This window comes from Hylobates moloch, unplaced genomic scaffold (genome assembly GCF_009828535.3).
Source record: "Hylobates moloch isolate HMO894 unplaced genomic scaffold, HMol_V3 SCAFFOLD_5, whole genome shotgun sequence".
Classification (NCBI taxonomy): domain Eukaryota; kingdom Metazoa; phylum Chordata; class Mammalia; order Primates; family Hylobatidae; genus Hylobates; species Hylobates moloch.
This window is the reverse complement of record NW_026652280.1, coordinates 12,015,956-12,035,527: the sequence shown is the minus strand read 5'-3', so window position 1 is coordinate 12,035,527 and position 19,572 is coordinate 12,015,956. Positions and strand designations below refer to the sequence as shown.

The following is a 19,572-nucleotide window of genomic DNA, read 5'->3' as shown; positions in this document are numbered from 1 at the left end:
TTGTAGACTGTATGTTGTTATTCTATTTTTTTCCTGTTTGGTATCCTCCTTCTTTTCCTTTTTATTATTCTTCTCAAATAATGTTCCCATGGTTTTATCAGTTATATTGGTCTATTTAATACCTTTAGGTTTCATTGATTCTCTTTACTGTATGTTTTATACGAATAATTTCTACTGTTATTTCATTCTTCCATTATCTCTACTAATTTTGCCGTTCTATATCTAGTCTCTAGAAAGATAAATTTAGGTCACTGATTTTCAGACTATCCTTTTTGATTGTGTGTGTGTGTGTGTGTGTGTGTGTGTATTCCTCTAAGCACAGATATAGCTGCTTCTCACACATTTTCACATACTGTATTTTCATTGTAAATTGATTTCAGTGTACTTTCTCATTTCCAGTGCATTTTCTTCTTGATGCATGGGTTGCTTAATTTCCAAAGATATATTTTAATCTTTTGTTTTGTTTTAAATTGATTTCTGGCTTAATTTCAAGTCAGGAAGATAAATTACTGTGTATAATTGCAGTACTGGGAAATGCACTGACTTCCTTTAGGGTCTAACATGGGATCAATTTTTATAAACATTCCATCTGAACTTGGAAAAGAAAACTGTGTGTTCTTCAGTTGTTGGGTTCAATGCTCTAAAGACCCATCCATTCATATTGTTAATTATGTTTTACAAATTTTTTTACAAATTTACTGCTTATCATTGTTTTTCTTTTATCCATCGAGAGAGAGAGAGATGTCAAAAATCTTCCATTATAATTGGGAGTATTCTATTTATATTTTTAGATCCCTTATTCTTACTTTATAACATTTTGGGTCATATCATTATGTATGTACACATTAAAAATTGCTATTTCCTCAGGGCAAATTGAACATGTTATCATTAAAATATTTCTCTTTATCTCTTATAGTGCCTTTTACCTTATAATCTAATGTTGTTGATATTTATAAAGGTATGACAGTTTTCTTTTTATGAATGTTTTCTATCATTTTACTTTCAATATTTTTAATCTTCCTCACCCACTTTTTTATATGAGTCTTTTATAATAAGTATACAGCTGAGTTTTATTTATTGAGATAGTCTAGTAACTTTTGTATTTTAGAAACAATAAGGTGAATGCTTATTTGCTCATTGTCTATTGTCTATCCTCACTTTTTGATATTTCTTTTCTCACCTTTCATGTCATCTTTTGCATCAATTATTTTATTTATCTATTATATAAGTCTATTTCTTTGTTAGTCATATCTCGTTATTTCCTTTGGTCATAAAGCTATAGATTACAACATGCGTCAGTGATTAATTACAAACTCTTTAAATTAGGATATTTATGACTTCCTGGTTAATTTATAGATCTATGCTTCTAAGGAAACTTTTTATTACAAATGCATCCCACCTCTGATTTACTTGGAATTGTGGTTGAATATTTTAATTTTATGTTTATTTATAACACCACAAGATTTTTTTTGTACTTCAGTATTAATTGTAGTAACACAAGTTTTTTACTGTGACATTTTTTGTTTATTTCTTTCTCTATCTCTCCACTTCTATCTAGAAAAATTTCCCTTATTTTCTGATAATACCCTTTCATTTTTCCTCTATTGAGGTTTTTAAATTTTTATTTTAAATTCAGGGGTACGTGTGCAGGATGTGCATCTTTGTAACATAGGTAAATATGTGTCATGGGGGTTTGTTATACAGGTTATTTCATCACTCAGGTATGAAGCCTAGTATCCATTAGTTATTTTTCTTGATCCTCTCCCTCCTCCCACTTTCCACCCTCCAACAGGCCCTGGTGTGTGTTGTTCCCCTCTATGTATTCTCATCTTTATTGCAGTTTTGCTGGCATATTCTCACAAGTAATTCTGTCTACAAATATATTCATTTCACTGAGAGGTAAGTGTTGTTTTGCCCAATTCTGACACTATATAGAATGGGCTACCAGCAAAGGTGTTAATGTCTGTAAAGCTGCATAGAAACAGTTAAAGGTCCAGTGTGAAGGCACCAATTTTGGTCAAACTCAGGCTTGACTCAAACCTCTCTGTCTAACCAGGGTGCTTTATGAACCATGAATGCTGATGATTTTATGTAACAGAGTTGCAGCCACATGACTTGAACACCTGAGCCTCTGTGGATAGGCAGGCAGGGATTGTGTTTAGCCCTACATATGAAAATTGAGCTATGACAACAGAGCCACTATCGTAAGTTCTGTCCTATCATGTTCTTGTTGAACCCTGGGCAGGAAGGATCAATACTTTCCTAATCATGCAATGCAAAGCCCCCATTCCCAAACTGGGACAATACTCCCAGACTCTGACATCTGCTCCATTACATGCTGCATATTCCCTCTCAGTGTGCTGGGAAAATGAGGACCACGACCATGCCATTGGTTCCTTCTCTGCAGTATTTTCTGATAAGCATTCTCTAGCTGCTTTTATGCATGTAATGATGTGCTACTTAGGTAGCTGCCCTTGTCTTCATGATATTCACTTTCATTGTTAAAGAAGATTTTCCTGGTTATAGAATTCTGAGCTAGCAGTCATTTTCTGTCCTACTTTAAAGATATCATTCCATTATTTCTTGATACCCACTGTTTCTCTTGAGATATGTGCTCAAAGATATTGTTGTTCTGCGAAAGTTAATCTCTCTTTATCCTCTGTCTGCATTTATGATTTTCTTTTTGTTACTTTCTGCTTTTTTTTTTTTGGCAGTTTAACTGAGATATGCCCAATTGAGGTTTTCTTTGAATTTGTCTTCCTCTTTGTAGATTTTGCTTTAAATCTCTGCCTTAATATTTTTCGTCACTCTTGGAAAATTATCAACCATTTGTTCTTTAGATGTTACACTGACTTGCTTCTATCCTTGCTGATCTATTTCAAGTAATCTATTAACTCTAGGGCTTAACCACTGGGTTGCTGGAGAGAATTTATTGTGGCCTTTTTGGTCCCTGATATCCCGTTTTCTTCCTCATAACCCTGGGGCATAAAATGGCTTCATAATTTCTTACATTCTCTGCTTTATTTTCCTTTATTTGAAAAGTTAATTCAAAAGCTGAGTTCTTCCTCAGTTTACTTCTTTGTCAGATCACTTATCCTTTTAATATTGCCATACTAATTTTTAAAATATTTCATTAAGACTTGTTCTCTGGGGGAAGGGCCAAGATGGCTGAGTAGAAACAGCTCTGGTCTGCAGCTCCCAACGAGATGAATGCAAAAGGCAAGTGATTTTTGCGTTTCCAACTGAGATACCCAGATTTTCTAATTGGGAACTAACTAAGCGGTTGGCAGGAACCATGAAGAGCAAGAAAAAGCAGGGTAAGGTGATGCTTCACCTGGGAGCTACACAGGGCAAAGGGGACTCCCTCCCCCAACCAAGACAGGCAGTGAGGGACTGTGCTATCCACCTGGGTTTCCACAGTTTTCCCATGGTTTTTTGCAATCTGTGGATCAGAAGATTCCCTTGTGTGCTTACACCACCAGGGACTTGGGTCCCAAGCACAAAACTGGACAGACCCACGGCAGCTGCACAGGTTGGCAGCCGTTGGGGCAGGCACTGAGCTGCAGGAGTTTTAACATACTCCTGCAGCTCGCGGAACTCCAGAGTGGCAGGAAAGCCGTCCACTCCTATGGAAAGGGGGCTGAAGTCAGGGACCCAAGCAACCTCACTCAGCAGGTCCCACTTCCTGTGGAACTCTGCAAGTTAAGACCCACTGGCCTGGAATCCCTGCAAGCCAGCACAATAGCCTGGAGTCTGCCTAAGACAACTGATTTCCCGGTGGGAGAGGTGACTGCTATTACTGCAGCTGTCTTCAGCAGTGTTCCCCAGCCAGTGCTAGGGAGGCTGGGCGGTTTAGACTGGGTATTGTTACCCAAAGCACAGCACAGTAGCTGTGGCAGATCATGGCCAGACTGCTTCTTTATGTGGGACCTGGATCCATCCCTCCTCAATGGGCACGGCCTCCCTGCAGGAATTCCAGCAACTCTAGCTGGGGGTTTACAGGCATAACTCTCATCTCCCTGGGACAGAGCACCTGTGGGGATGGGTGGCCGCTGTCTCAGATTCAGTGGACTTAATATTTTCTACCTGTTGGCTCTGAAGAGTCCAGTTGAGCTGGACGACGGGGATTCCTCCAGCACAGCGCATCAGCTCCACTAAGGGGCAGCCAGACTGCTTCCCCCTGACACCATGCCTTCTATCTGAATGAGACCTCCCAACGGGAGTCAGCAGACACCTCACACAGGACAGCTCCAGCTGGCATCAGGTGGTTGCCCCTCTGGGAGGAAGCTTCAGGAGGAAGTAGCAGGCAACAATCTTTACTGCTTGCTAGCTTCCACTAATGATACCCAGGCAAACGGGGTCTGGAGTGGACCCCAGCAAACTGTAGCAGACCTGCAGAAGAGGAGCCTGAAAAATAAAAAAGAAAAAGAAAGAAAAAGAAAAAGAAAAAACACAGAAAGCAACAATATCAACAAAAAAGGCCCCACAAAAACCCCGTCCAAAGGTCAATAACCTCCAAGAGGAAAGGTAGATAAATCCCTGAAGATGAGGAAAAACCAATGCAAACATGCTGAAAATTCCGAAAGCCAGAATGCCTATTCTTCTCCAAATGATTGCAACAGCTCTCTAGCAAGGGCACCAAACCAGGCTGAAGCTGAGATGGATGAACTAACAGAAGTAGGCTTCAGAAAGTGGATAACAACAAAGTTCACTGAGCTGAAGTATTATGTCCTAACCCAATGCAAAGAAGCTAGGAACCATGCTAAAAGGTTACAGGAGCTGTTAACTAGAAAAATGAAATGACCTGATGGAGCTGAAAAACACAGCACAAGAACTTCATGGCGGAAACGCAAGCATCAATAGCAGAATCAGTCAAGTGGAAGAATATCAGAGCTTGAAGACTATCTTGCTGAAATAAGGCAGGCAGACAAGATTAGAGAAAGAAGAGTGAAAAAAATGAACAAAACCTCAGAAAACTATGGGACTGTATAAAAAGGCTGAACATATGACTGATTGGAGTACCTGAAAGAGACGTGGAGAAGGGAACCAAGTTGGAAAACAAACTTCAGGATATCATCCAGGAGAACTTCTCCAACCTAACAGGACAAGCCAACATTCAAATTCAGGAAATCCAGAGAATCCCAATAAGATACTCCACAAGAAGATGTCCAACCTTATAGGGACTTGAAACATCCTCTGCTCTATTCTTCATTCCCACATGCCCGTCTGAACTGTATCTTATCACCCACTTGTCTTTCCTTGAACCATAGAAAGGCCCTGGGATTTTGTGGATTGTATCTATAAAGCCAAAAGGACTTATAAAAATATATATTTGAATGTATCTAAATATTAAATTTTAAGGTGACTATAATAATATTTAATTCAGAATTTTTTCAGAAGCTAAAGTAATGTCATAACGTGTATTAGAACATCAGTTTTTAGGAAATATGTCCATTAAATATTTAGATATCAACAGGACCAAATTATTTTCAATGTTGCCAAGATTATTAAATTAAATGACCTGATAAGAATATAACATACTTGAGTCTCATTTGCTTTGCATTTCTTAATATTAGTCGACACAATTGAATATAGTAAGAGAAGTTATGTAGGATGAAACCTATGTTTAAAAAGTGAATATTAAAACATTTTCATATCTTAAATTTGAATTCATTATGCAATTCAATGAGTTTTATTAATTTCTTAAGATACAACTGCTTGTAAGTCATAATAAGTTGCTTTAATTCTAATTGTGCCACTTGGAATAGGTTTTTCCAGTTATTATTGAAATGATAGTAGATTAAAATACAATCACAAAAATTTTATCTTCTTTATTTGAGCCATTTTATTTATTTATTTATTTATTTATTTATTTATTTATTTATTTATTTTTGAAACAGAGTTTTGCTCTTGTCACCCAGGCTGGAGTGCAGTAGCATGATCTCGGCTCACTGCAACCTCTGCCTCCCCAGTTCAATGAATTCTCCTGCCTCAGCCTCCGGAGTAGCTGGGATTACAGATGCCTGGTGCCATGCCTGGCTAGTTCTTCTATTTTTAGTAGAGACAGGGTTTCACCATGTTGGCCAGGCTGGTCTCGATCTCCTGATCTCAGGTGATCTGCCCACCTCGGCCTCCCAAAGTGCTGGGATTACAGGCGTGAGCTACCTTGCCCAGACTATTTGAGCCACTTTAAATAGAATTTATATGCCAAATTAATATGCAATCTCAAATTTAAAGATAATTGCACCACAATCTGCAATTTGTGAAGGAAAATGAAAAAAGTTAATGATAATTTGGAAAACTGCTGAGAAGGAATTAACCTAACCACAGCAAATATAAGATCATATTTTCACGACCTTTCTTGTAGACATTTGAAATCTAGACAGGTCAAGATCATTAACCTTATAAATTCTAAATTATCTAAATTATTTGTTAGGAAATGGAAATTTGTTCAAACAAGAAGATTAGAACATGTGCACTTCAGATACACTTAAATAGATTCAGTTTTGTAAGTTTTTAAAAAATTCATAGTTTAATATTAACTGTATGTATTTTAAAACTAGAAATTTTATTTAGGAATCTAGTGATACCTTGTGCCTTATAAATATAAGGGTACAATAATATATTCAAAGTTCTAGAAATCATAGAATCAGAAAGTTGCATATGAAAAATAATTTGTTTTCAATAATCATAGTTGTATAAATTACACAATTAACAGTGCTAATCACCTTACTCATTATCTATGTCTTTGGTGAAGCTTATAATGAATGTCCAGAAACATTGCACATCAATATTATTTGTGAGTATGGGAAAATAGTTGGCATATTACTGATCATTTTGCTTCAAAAAAGTAGCAAGTTGGAAAGACATCGACGCCAATAGATATATCCAATAATAAATAACTTCTGTTATGTTTATTTCCTCTGGTCTTAGGCCTCAATCAAAGATTTGACTCAAAAATTTACATGGCGGCTGGGCGTGGTGGCTCACGCCTGTAATCCCAGCACTTTGGGAGGCCAAGACGGATGGATCACCTGAGGTCAGGAGTTTGAGAACAGCCTAGCCAACATGGCGAAACCCATCTCTACTAAAAATAGAAAAATCAGCAGGGCATGGTGGCATGTGCCTGTAATTCCAGCTACTTGGCAGGCTGAGGCAAAAGAATCGTTTGAACCCAGGAGGCAGAGGTTGCAGTGAGCCAAGACGGCACCACTGCACTCCAGCCTGGGCAATAGAGTGAGACTGTCTCCAAAAAAAAAATAATAAAATAATAAAATAAAATAATTTACATGGCAACTTTGATCCAATGTGTAATTTATCCAGAATTTAGTTGTGGGTCCAGTGAATTTTCAAATAGTAAGCTGACTGTATGTATCCTTAATTTAAATAACGTGAGACATTGGGATAGATATAGATGGGTTTTTCAAAAATAGGAAGTAAATGATAATAGCAAACAGTTACAGAACGTACACTATAAAACAGGCACTCTTTTAGGAGTCTACCCATAGTAACACATAATACAAATTGTTACTCGAAACGCTTTGATACAAAAAAGGGTATGGTAACCTATGTAATACCCCATAATAAGCGGTTGTTTACTTATGCATAAATATAAGAACTTTTTACATCCATAAAAATCGATAGCATTATTAAGCATCAGTTATGTGCAAAAAATTGCACATGTAACTCTATACAAAATAAACTCTCTAGGGAACCTTTGATTTCAGTTGTGGAGATTAAAAATATGTATATTAAAACAGTATGACTCAGTGAATACAATATTCCAGGTAAATATTTAAAATGATATTTCAGGTATTTCAGGCTTAATCTCCAAACATCATCTTTGCCTAGAATGTAATCAAGCTATATAGTCATACTGTTAGTTCAGAAGCACATGCAGAATTCCAGATAATCCAATTCAGTTGAAAACACTGGTTATCTGATACCTAACAAGAAATATATGCCCCGAGTAAATAAATAGGTCATAATTCATATGCATTATGATCTAATTCTGGAGATAAATTAATACAGAGAAACAGCTGGAAAATGTAATTAAAAGCTAAGAATTTAGAGTAAGAAGAGATTCCTGGGTTCAGAGCAGGGAGTATAATGTTAGGGTGAATGAACACAGCTCCTCTAAACAGGGAAAATGTGAGAAGACCCCCTGGGAAAGCTGAGTGACTTGGTAAATATCAAAAGAAGCACTTGGCAGGACATACTGTGTTCCATGAGGATATAAGCGGTGGTTGCATATTTTTTGTTTGGTTTACAAATATTTTTTAAATTTTTACATTGTTAATTTGTTATGCATATGTAATAGTTGTACATATTTATGGAGTACATGTGATATTTTGATGTAGGCTTACAATGTGTAATGATCAAATCTGAGTAGATGGGATGTCCATCACCTCAAACATTCATTGTTTGTGTTGGGAACACTCCAACTCTACTCTTCTAGTTATTTTAAGATGTACAATAAATTATTAACTGTAGCTGCCCTATCATGCTACTGACTACTGGATATTAATCTATTGATCTAACTGTATTTTGGTACTCATCCACCAATCTCTTTTTATCTCCACCTCCCTGCTACCCTTCCCAGATGCATATTTTTAGCTAGCAATGCATTCCATGAAAAAATAAAGAAAACAAGAGTTATAGGAATTTTTTTTTAAAAACACAACATACAATTTTATTTGCTCTCACTCTTAAAATGCTGCATTGATGTCTGGTCGATTTACTGTATATTTTATTAAATAATTATAATATATTCTCCATATTAGATTTATAGCTAGCATAATCTTCAAACAGAAAAGGGCAACATTTATTATTTCAGTCAGAGTTACCCAGCCTACCCAAACTTAGGATGGAGAAAGAATTTCAATCATTTTTTTCATTTAATTTTTATTGGGCATTAAAATAATCAAAACTCCTTGAAAGATTGTTAATTTTATCCTCTAAAAACATGGTCCTTCCTTTATATGTGGTAAATGGTAACTCAAATCTCTGAATGCTTTGGTTGTGAGAATATAACAGATAAGACACTTAAAAACTTCAGTGGAACTCTCTCCCCCCTCCCCATTTATTAAAATGTAAGAAAATAGAAGAATGGAAAAATACCTACTACATCATAGCAAAACAGGGTGACTATAGTCAATAGTCTACATTTTCACATAACTTAAAGAGTGTAATTGGATTGTTTGCAATTCAATGAATAAATGCTTGGGGGGATGCATACCTCATTCTTCATGTTGTGCTTATTTCACATTATTATCTATATATTTTATATATATATATATAATGGATATATATATATATATAATGGATACCCCATTCTTCATGTTGTGCTTATTTCACATTATTATATATATTATATATCTGTATCAAAACATCTCATGTACCCCATAAACATATACACCTACTATGTAACAAAAAATAAAAATTAAAATTAAAAAAACTACAATCAGAAGAAAAAGCAAGGTTCACTATAACAAATGTACTCACAAGTGAGCTCATATAAATAAGGGAAATTCCACTGAGCCAAAAATAAAGGGAACACTAAACCTAAGGCATAAGTTCTGCCATAGATGGATGTGATTTATAATGTTGGTTATGCAGAAGCCATGAGTTTAATGCACATATAGAGCAGAATATGAGGGTTCAGGGCAGCACAGGGCTGTTTTGGAGGTGAGACCCATGCACGAAAGCCAGACTTGAAAAGCTCTATCATTAGTAAAATGGCAAACTAAAAAAAGTGAAATAAAAATTTCCAACTGTCAAAAGGGGAAAGCAAAGAAGACTTACAATTTTGTCTTGTTCTCTGTTATGGGTTAAACTGTGTCCCCAAAAGTCTCATATGTTGAAGTCCTAATAGATAGCATCTCAGAAAGTAACCTTAATTAAAGACAAGATTTTTACAGTTAATAAAGTTAAAATTAGATCTATAGTGTGGATCCCAATCTAATATGACTAGTGTCTTCTAAGAAGAAGAAATTTGTGTCAGAGGTAGAACCAGAGAGACTCCATCTTGAGTGAGGGCTAGGAAAATGAGGCTGGGTCTTGCTGAGCTGCATTCCCAGAAAGTTAGGTTATTCCTAGCTTTTGCATATTTACAGTTAAGAGAACAGATTGATAATGTTTTCTCAATAGACCCAGACTTGGGAGTGTCCAGATATCCTGATATCTTGAGAACAGAAGCATTCCTCGTTTTGTTTTAAAGAGAATAATATTGATTCTTGCAAAATATATTAATTAAGAAAATTAATCCTTTATCACAAACCACTGCCGCAGAATGCATTTCCCTATGATCTTTTTTTATCCTATATATAAGCAAGTTTTGTACCTAGAGTGGACGTGTTCCTCCTCTTACTTTCGGGAACGCCCTACTCTGTGAAGTAGCTATACTTTCACCACATTACTTTCTTAATAAACCTGCTTTTGGTTTGCACTGTAGACTTGCCCTGAATTTTTTCCTGTGCAAAATCCAAGAACTCTTTCTTGGGGTCTGGATCAGGACCCCCTTCCTGTAACATTTGGACACTTGTATATATTGGGAAAATGCTATGGGAACATGAAGACAGCCATTTATAAGCCAAGAGAGAGACCTGGAATAAATCTTCCCCTTAAACTCTTAGAAGAAACCAATCCTGCCAATACCTTGATTTCAACTTTTAGCCCTCAGGCTTGTGAGAAAATACGTTTTTCTCATTTAAACCACTCAGCTTGTGGTACTTTGTTATGGCAGTTCTAACAAAATTATACACCCTCCAAGAGGAAAACACTCATCCTTTGAGGATTTTTTAATCATGGGCCTGCACCATGTGCAAATTTGACATTGAAGTTTACACTGCCTTTGTGATCTTGGAATCTATTAGGTAAAATATTAGAATAAGATACGAATATAGTATTTTGATGCTTCTTGAATGAGATAGGATTTTACAACAGTCTCACCGTAGTTTATAGCATTCCACAGATGAAGTCCTAACAACTATGAACTCACAATCTAAAAATGCAAACCCTAGTAGGAACAATCCTCCATGAGCAAAAGACATGAGCAAAAGAAACCACAAGCAGGGCTGGGCGCGGTGGCTCACACCTGTAATCTCAGCACTTTGGGAGGCCGAGCTGGGTGGATCACGAGGTCAGGAGATCGAGACCATTCTGGCTAACATGGTGAATCTCCGTCTCTACTAAAAATACAAAAAATTAGCTGGGTGTGGTGGCGGGTGCCTGTAGTCCCAGCTACTCGGGAGGCTGAGGCAGGAGAATGGCGTGAACCCAGGAGGCAGAGGTTGCAGTGAGGCAAGATCGTGCCACTGCACTCCAGCCTGGGTGACAGACAGAGCAAGACTCCGTCTCAAAAAAAAGAAAGAAACCACAAGCAGAAAAATTAAATTCCCAAGGAATTAATGCATCAATATAAAAATAAGTTTAAAATGATTCAATGAATAAACACAGAGAGTTAAAAACGTAATAAATATACATGATATCAGAAGTCATTTTTGAGAATAAAACACATTTTCAATCAATAAGAAAACAAGAGGAACAGATTATATTTTGTTAAACTTCATGTTACACATATTCGAATAATGAAGAGTAAACTTACCTTTACAATCTGTATTAGGTTTGACTAATGGATTCCCAGATACGACTTCTATTTCTTTAAAAAATTCTGAACTATACAATAAGTTGTTTTCTCCAGTCATACTCAACTGGCAATGCAAAGAAGCATTAAGATGCCTGCAATATATTTTTATTCAAAAATGGGAAGAATAGAAAGCAGGTGGCCGTCACTAGTTCCAAAGGAGTGCTGAAATTCCATGTGTTAAAAAATGACCAGTCCCCTACTTCTGGGGAGAAAAATTTTCCTTGATTATTTCCTGCTACTGAGTTTGGAAGTAGAAATCCAACATAAGACTGAAGATAAGAACAAAAGTCAATTAAATACAGAAGAATTCCAATAGAGAAAATATGCAGACCTTTATTTGGAGTTGAGTGGCTTTTTTAGCTTGCTTTAGGTCTCTACAAATTAGCGGGTATAAAGGCCTCTTTGAGATTTCATGTATCTTGCTCCCTTTTGTTCCATGTTGGTGGCCCTTTTGGTTTACAAGTATATGTGTGTATCAGAACTTCTGGTTTTGAAAAGATGGAGCAGATATATTTTTCCCTTTTTCTCCAACTAAGTACAATGAAAGTTCCTAGACATTATGTAGAAAACAAACATAGAATTCTGATGGATAGAGAGAAGGCTACCTGGGTAGAGACCTTGGGACTCTAGGAATGACAGTGAGATGAGTTCCCAAATTTTCTTTTAATTTCATATATTCTGAATTTGGAGCTGAGGAACTTGGTAACTTTGAAATGTCAGAAGGTTCAGACTCAAAAAGTCCCCAAAGGCCTACTCCTTGTAGCCAAATAACCCTTTCCCTCCTTCAACCTAGCAGTAACAAGTATTCCTTCCCCTCGGTGTCAAAGAGGCAAAGTGGGGAACCTGGGCTTCTTCCTTTACTTGGCAGGAGCAAGGTGGCAGCCCACCAAACCCATCTCAAAATGTTCAGATTTCAATCTCAAATCACTTGCCACAGCAGAAAGCAGAAAATCACAATTGAAATGTGATTAGAGGTGACTTAGCAAGACAGTACACTTCTAGAAAATAAACCACCATGGTTAATCAATCCTCCAAAGACAAAATTGTGGCCCCATTCCTCCTCACTTAAGCAAGGGCCAAGAGGCCCACGATTTTACCTCTTGCCAGACTGTAACAAGTTGCAAGAAAAACCCATGCCTGGATGGTCTTCAGAAAAGGCCAAATAGGGAGCCCAGACATTCACCGTCATCCTCCCCATTCCTTACAGTGTCACAGAGCATGTGAGGATCCAGGACTTTCACCTCCACCAGGCAGTACTGACAGTAAAGAGGCTTCCCTTACCCATCCTGCCTGGGTGGTGTCAGAGGAGGCAGAATGAATGTCTGAAACTTTATTCTTTTAATATAAACAAAATCTGGCTGGGCGCGGTGGCTCACACCTGTAATCAGAGCACTTCAGGAGGCCGAGGCCGGCGGATTACCTGAGATCAGGAGTTTGAGACCAGCCTGGCCAACATGGGAAAACTTCGTCTCTACTAAAATAAATACAAAAATTAACTGGGCTTGGAAGCACATGCTTGTAATCTCAGCTACTTGGGAGGCTGAGGTGGGAGAATCTCTTGAACCCAGGAGGTGGAGGTTGCAGTGAGCAGAGATCACGCCACTGCCCTCCAGCCTGGGCAATAGAGCAAGACTTTGTCTCTAAATATATTTAAAATTTATATGTATGTGTGTGTGTATGTAAATCAAAAGAAATATTTGTGAGATCACTGTTACAGAACTGGGCAGTAGTTCATAATTTGTAATGCTGAATATTATTTTATTCTATATCACAAATTCATTTTTTTCTTTAATTGTTGATGGAAATTTTATGGATACCAATTTTCAGCACTTAAGGATAATGTTGCCATCATAACATCAAATTAAATATTTTAGAGTGCATACATTTTGGGGCACATAACAAGAAAAGGAACCTCTTTGTCTTAAATTGTGTTTATATTCAACTTTGATAGACAGTGGTAAAAATTTTTCAAACTATTTGTGCCAATTACCATATGCAAGAGCAGTGTCTTTGCAGGGCCAAATGATGAGATATGTTTGCTCTTGTTAGTCTTTAAATTTAGCAATTCACTTTGGTGTGTATAGGCATCCCTTGCTTTATTGTTCTTCACATGATCGTGCCTCCCAGATACAGCACATTTTACAGATTGGTTTGTGGCAACGCTGCATTGAGCAAGTCTATCAGCACCATTTTCCCAAAAACATGTGCTCCCTCTGTGCCTGTATGTCCCATTTTGGTAATGTTCTCAATATTTCAAATTTTTAAATTATTGGTATATCTGTTCTGGTGATCTGTAATCAGTGATCTTTGATGTTGCTATTGTTACTGTTTGGGGCACTATGAACCACTTCCAAATAAGATGGCAAACTTAATTGACAAATGTGTGTGTTCCGACTGCTTCACTCATCGGTCGTTCCTCCCATCTCTCTTCCTCTCCTAGAACCTCTCTTTTCCCTCAGACACAACAATATTGCAATTAGGCCCATTCATAACCATACTGTGACCACCAAATATTCGAGTGAAAAGAAGAATCACATGTCTCTCACTTTATATCAAATTTAGAAATGATGAAGCTTAGTGAGGAAGGCAGGTCAAAAGCCACGGTTGGCTGAAAGCTGGGCCTCTTGTGCCAAACAGTTAGCTCAGATGTGAATGCAAAAGTAAAGTTACCGAAGGAAATTAAAATGCTACTCCAGTGAAAGCATGAATGAAAAGAAAGTGAAAGAGCCGTATTGCTGATATGGAGCAAGTTTGAGCATCTGGATAACAGATGAAACCAGCAACAGCATTCCCTTAAACCAAAGTCTAATCCAGTGCAAGGCCCTAGCTCTCTTCAATTCTATCAAGGGTAAGAGAGGTGAGAAGGCTGCAGAAGAAAAGTTCGAAGCAATTACAGGTTGGTTAATGAGGTTTAAATACAGAAGCCATCTCTATAACATAAAAGTTCAAGGTAAAGCAGCAAGTGCTGGTGGAGAAACTGCAGCGAGTCATACAGAAGATCAAGCTAAGATCAGTGTTGAAGGTGGCTGCACTAAACAACAGATTTTCAATGTAGAGGAAACAGTCTTACATTTGAAAAAGCTGCTGTCTAGGACTTTCATAGCTAGAGGAAAAAAGTCAATTCTTGTCTTCAAAGCTTCAAAGACAGGCCTACTGACTTGTTAGGAATTGATGCAGCTGGTGACTTTTACTTCAAGCCAATGCTCATTTACCATTGATAAAATCCTAGGATCTTTAAGAATTATGTTAAATCTACTCTGCCTATATCCTATAAATGGAATAACAGAGCCTTGATGAAAACACATCTGTTTATGAAATGATTTACTGAATGTTTTAAGACCACTGATGAGCTCTACTGCCCAGAAAAAAAAAAAGATTCCTCTCAAAATATTACTGCTCATTGACAATGAATCTGGCTACCCAAGAGCTCTGATGGAGATGTGTAAGGAGATTAATGTTGTTTTCATCTCTGCTAATGTGACACGAATTCTGCAGACTGTGGATCAAGGAGTCATTTCGACTCTCAAGTCTTAATATTTTAAGAAATACATTTTGTAAGGTGATAACACAATAGGTAGTGATTAGTCTGGTGGATCTGGCCAAAGTAACTTGAAGCCCTTCTGGAAGAAATTCACCATTCTAGATGCCATTAGGAAGATTTGTGATTCATGGGAGGATGTCAAAATATTGACATTAACAGGAGTTTTGAAAAAGTTGATTCCAACCCCTACAGTTGAGTTTGAGTTTCTTCAAGACTTCAGTGGAGAAAGTAGCTGCAGATGTGGTAGAAATAGCAGGAGAATTAGTATTAGAAGTCAAACCTGAAGATATGACCGAATTGCTGCAACCTCACTATAAAATTTTAACAGATGAGGAGTTGCTTTTATGGATAAGCAAATAAAATGCTTCTTTGAGATGAAACCTACTCTTGGTGAAGATTGTGTGAACATTGTTGAGATGACAACAAAGGATTTAGAATATCACATAAACTTAGTTGATAAAACAGTGTCGGAGTTTGCAAAGATTGACCCAAAGTTTGAATGATATTCTACTATCGGTAAAATGCTCTCCAATAGTACCACATGCTACCAAGAAATCATTCATGAAAGGAAGAGTGAATTGATGTAGCAAAATTCATTGTTGTCAATTTTATAAAATTATTGTTAATTCTAATAAATTGCCACAGCAACCTCAACCTATAGCAAATATCACCCTGAAAAATCAGCAGCCATAAGCATCCAGGAAAGACCTTCCATTAGCAAACTATATTAATACTTAGTGGAGGTTCAGATGATCATTAGCATTTATTAGCCATAAATTATTTTTAAATTAAGGCATGCACTTTTTTTAGACATAATGCTATGGCATACTTAATAGACTCTAGAGTATAGTGTAAATATACTTTTATATGTACTGGGAAATCAAAAAAGTTATGTAACCTGCTTTACTGTGATATTTTTATTGTGGTGGTCTTGAACTGAACCTGCAATATCTCCAAGGTATGCCTGTAGTAATATTTCTTTGTGGTTGAATTTGCACTTCGTCGAAGACATACAAAGTTGAGCATACATTCATATATTTTTCTGATTTTGTTCTAGTTTGAAGTGCTATATTTCCTTGATAATTTGTAAAGTAAATTATACCATTTGTAACTGATTTATAGAAGTTTTTCATATTTTATGGATATAAGCCCAGTATCAGGTATATAATTTTCTTTTTTCATTTGTTAATATCACTTTTTTGATGAATGAATGTTATTAATATCAAAATAGTCCAATTTATTATTCTTTTTATTATTACTGGAGTATTTCAGGCCCTATTTTTGAACTATTTCTGTGCTCTAGGTTCATGAAGATATTGTACTGTTTTACCTTTCAGTTTTATAATGATACCTTACACTCTTAAATCATCCTAAAATACACTTACAGTTGAAGTTTATGCATGTTTAAAATAGGGATACATTTTTAAAAATTTTCCATTTGGAAGTGTAACTTGACCATCACTCCCCCTTTCTTACAGAACTAAGTTTGAATAAAAAGCTTTGCTCCTCTGCCTTCTTCTGTGAGGGAGCATCTCAGATAGGAGCTGCTTTTCAGCATAGCCCAAAAGCTCCACGGTTCTGTCCTAAAGATGACTTAAAACAATTGACAGCCACCAACTCACAGATGTCAACATGTTACAGCCACAAATAACATGGTATAAAAGCCATTGTATTAGGGTTCTCCAGAGAAACAAAACCAATAGTGTGTGTGTGTGTGTGTGTGTGTGTGTGTGTGTGTGTGTGTGTGTTTTATTTATTGTAAGGAATTAGCTCATGCATCTTGTAGTCAGGGAAACTGAGAAGTCTCACAATCAGCTACCTGAATGCTGGAGACCAAGGAATGCTGATGGTTTAGTTCTAGTAAGTGAAGGGCATATAATGTAAGTCACAGTTAAGGACAGGAAAGACTGATATTCTGGTTTAAGCAGCCAGGTATGGAGAGCAAATTCTTTCATCTTTTGCTCTTTTGTTCTATTTAGGCTTGCAGTTTATTGGAGGATGCCCACTCAGATTGGGGCAGACAATCTATTTTGTGAATTCTGTAGATTCAAATGGTAATCTCATCAGCAAATACCCTCACAGACTCACCCAGAAATAGTGTGTAGTCACCCATGTTTAATGTTTAATGTGGGTTCCAGCCAAGCTGACATATAAAATTGACCATCAGATCCATTAAAGATTTTAGGTTGTTAAGCGGAATGCCTTAGTAAAAACTGCCTAATATTTAATTTGGGGTCTGTAGGTGTGGTACTGTTGAGACAAAAATGTATGCCCTTGCCTTCATAACTGGCTGTCCAGCACCATGGAAGCTGGAAATATGGTAAAATATATTTGCAGTAGTGAAGCATTTGATGAAAGTCATTCTAATAGTCTTGTAGGAAAAAATTGTACAAAAAGTTTTATATTTTTTAAAAAGTGTTTATTAATATTGCTTGATTTGTAATGATTTCAGGTCTATGCATTTTCTTGTAAGACAGTTTTACTTGCATCCTATATTTAACATATAAATATACAGTTAAAAGAAAAACTTCAGCTGAATTAAATTTAAAGGATTTTAATTAAGCAATGAAAGATTTACGAATAGGACAGCCCCCAGAATCACAGAAGATCAGACACTCCACCACAGTCACCTGGTGGAAGAAGATTTATAGAAAAAGGAAAGGGAAGGGATGTACAGAAATGGAAAGTGAGGTACAGAAACAACTGTACTGGGTATAGCTTGGCATTTGCCTTACTTGAACACACTTTGAACAGTCAGCAGTGTATGAGTGGTTGAAGTATGGCTGCTGAGATTGGCCAAGACTCATCTATTGTTACAGGCACATACTCCTAAGTTAGGTTTTCAGTCTCGTCTACCTATTAGGTTACATTGCAGTTCATCCACAAGGACTCAAATACGGAAGTACAGAGTCCTTCTCAGGCCATATTTCATTCACTTTAACAATATATATAGTCATGCATCACTTGGTGATGGGGGTCAGTCCTGAGAAATGTGCTATTAGGCAATTTTGCCCTTTCATGAACATCATTGAGTGTACTTACACAAACTTTGATGGCCTAGCCTAATACACACCTGACTATAGGGTTTAGTCTATTGTTCCTTGGCTACAAACCTATACAGCATGTGACTGTACTGAATACTGCAGGCAATTGCAAATAATAGTATTTGTGAATCTAAACATATCTAAACCTAGAAAAGGTAGAGTAAAAACAGGGTATAAAAGATAAAAAAATGACAGATATGTGTAGGGCATTTACCTTGAATAGGTTTTCCAGGACTGGAAATTGTTCTATGTGAATCAAGAAGTGAGTAGTGTGTGCATGTGAAGGCCTAGGTGCTACCTGGCACTACCATAGAATTTATAATAACTAGTCTATATTTAGGCTACACTCAATTTAAGAAACATATATTTCTCTTTCTTTAATTATAAGTTAACCTTAGTTTGCTGTAGTGCTTTTACCTTATAATTTTTTTTTTGTTTTTTTTTTTTTTGAGATGGAGTCTTACTCTGTTGACCAGGCTGGAGTGCAGTGGTGCGATCTGGGCTCACTGAAAGCTCCGCCTGCCGGGTTCAGGCCATTCTCCTGCCTCAGCCTCCCAAGTAGCTGGGACTATAGGCGCCCGCCACCACGCCCGGCTAATTTTTTGTATTGTTTTAGTAGAGATGGGGTTTCACCATGTTAGCCAGGATGGTCTCACTCTCCTGACCTCATGATTCGCCAGCCTCGGCCTCCCAAAGTGCTGGGGTTACAGGCGTGAGCCACCGCGCCTGGCCAACTTTAAATTTTTAACTTTCTGACTCTTTTTTTTTTTTTTTTAACAATGCTTAGCTTAAAACACAAGCATATTGTACAGTTGTGCAAAAATATTTTATTTACATTTTTATTATATAAGATGGATGAAGCTGGAAACCATCATTCTCAGCAAACTATCACAAGGACAAAAAACCAAACACCGCATGTTCTCACTCATAGGTGGGAATTGAACAATGAGAACACATGGACACAGGAAGGGGAACATCACACACTGGGGCCTGTTGTGGGGTTGGGGAGGAGGGAGGGATAGCATTAGGAGATATACCTAATGCAAAGGACGAGTTAATGGGTGCAGCACACCAACATGGCACATGTATACATATGTAACAAACCTGCACAATGTGCACATGTACCCTAAAAACTAAGTATAATTTAAAAAAAAAGAAGTTATTCCAAAAGGAAGTTTCCATGGTGTATCAATTGTTGTTAGATGCTTTCTAATGTATTGATTTCTAACACCACATTTAGTTTAGTGCAGTTAAAATTCACATTCACAGTCTTCCTAAAGTGCCTCCTGAATTATCAAATAAAATTTACTACATTCAGTAACAACAACAAAAAAGAATTT

General features: G+C 36.9%; 1 long non-coding RNA gene across 2 annotated transcripts in view; it reads right to left on the bottom strand.

Annotated features, from left to right (window-relative positions):
- Window positions 1-19,572, bottom strand: part of LOC131383433 (uncharacterized) — a 77,440-nt gene that overhangs the window by 57,235 nt on the left and 633 nt on the right. The window contains exon 2 of one of the 2 annotated variants that reach the window (XR_009213445.1): window positions 9,805-9,894. The exons of the other annotated variant lie outside the window; for it this stretch is intronic. This is a non-coding gene — a long non-coding RNA (uncharacterized LOC131383433). The remainder of the gene's footprint in view (window positions 1-9,804; window positions 9,895-19,572) is intronic. 2 annotated transcript variants of the gene reach the window in all.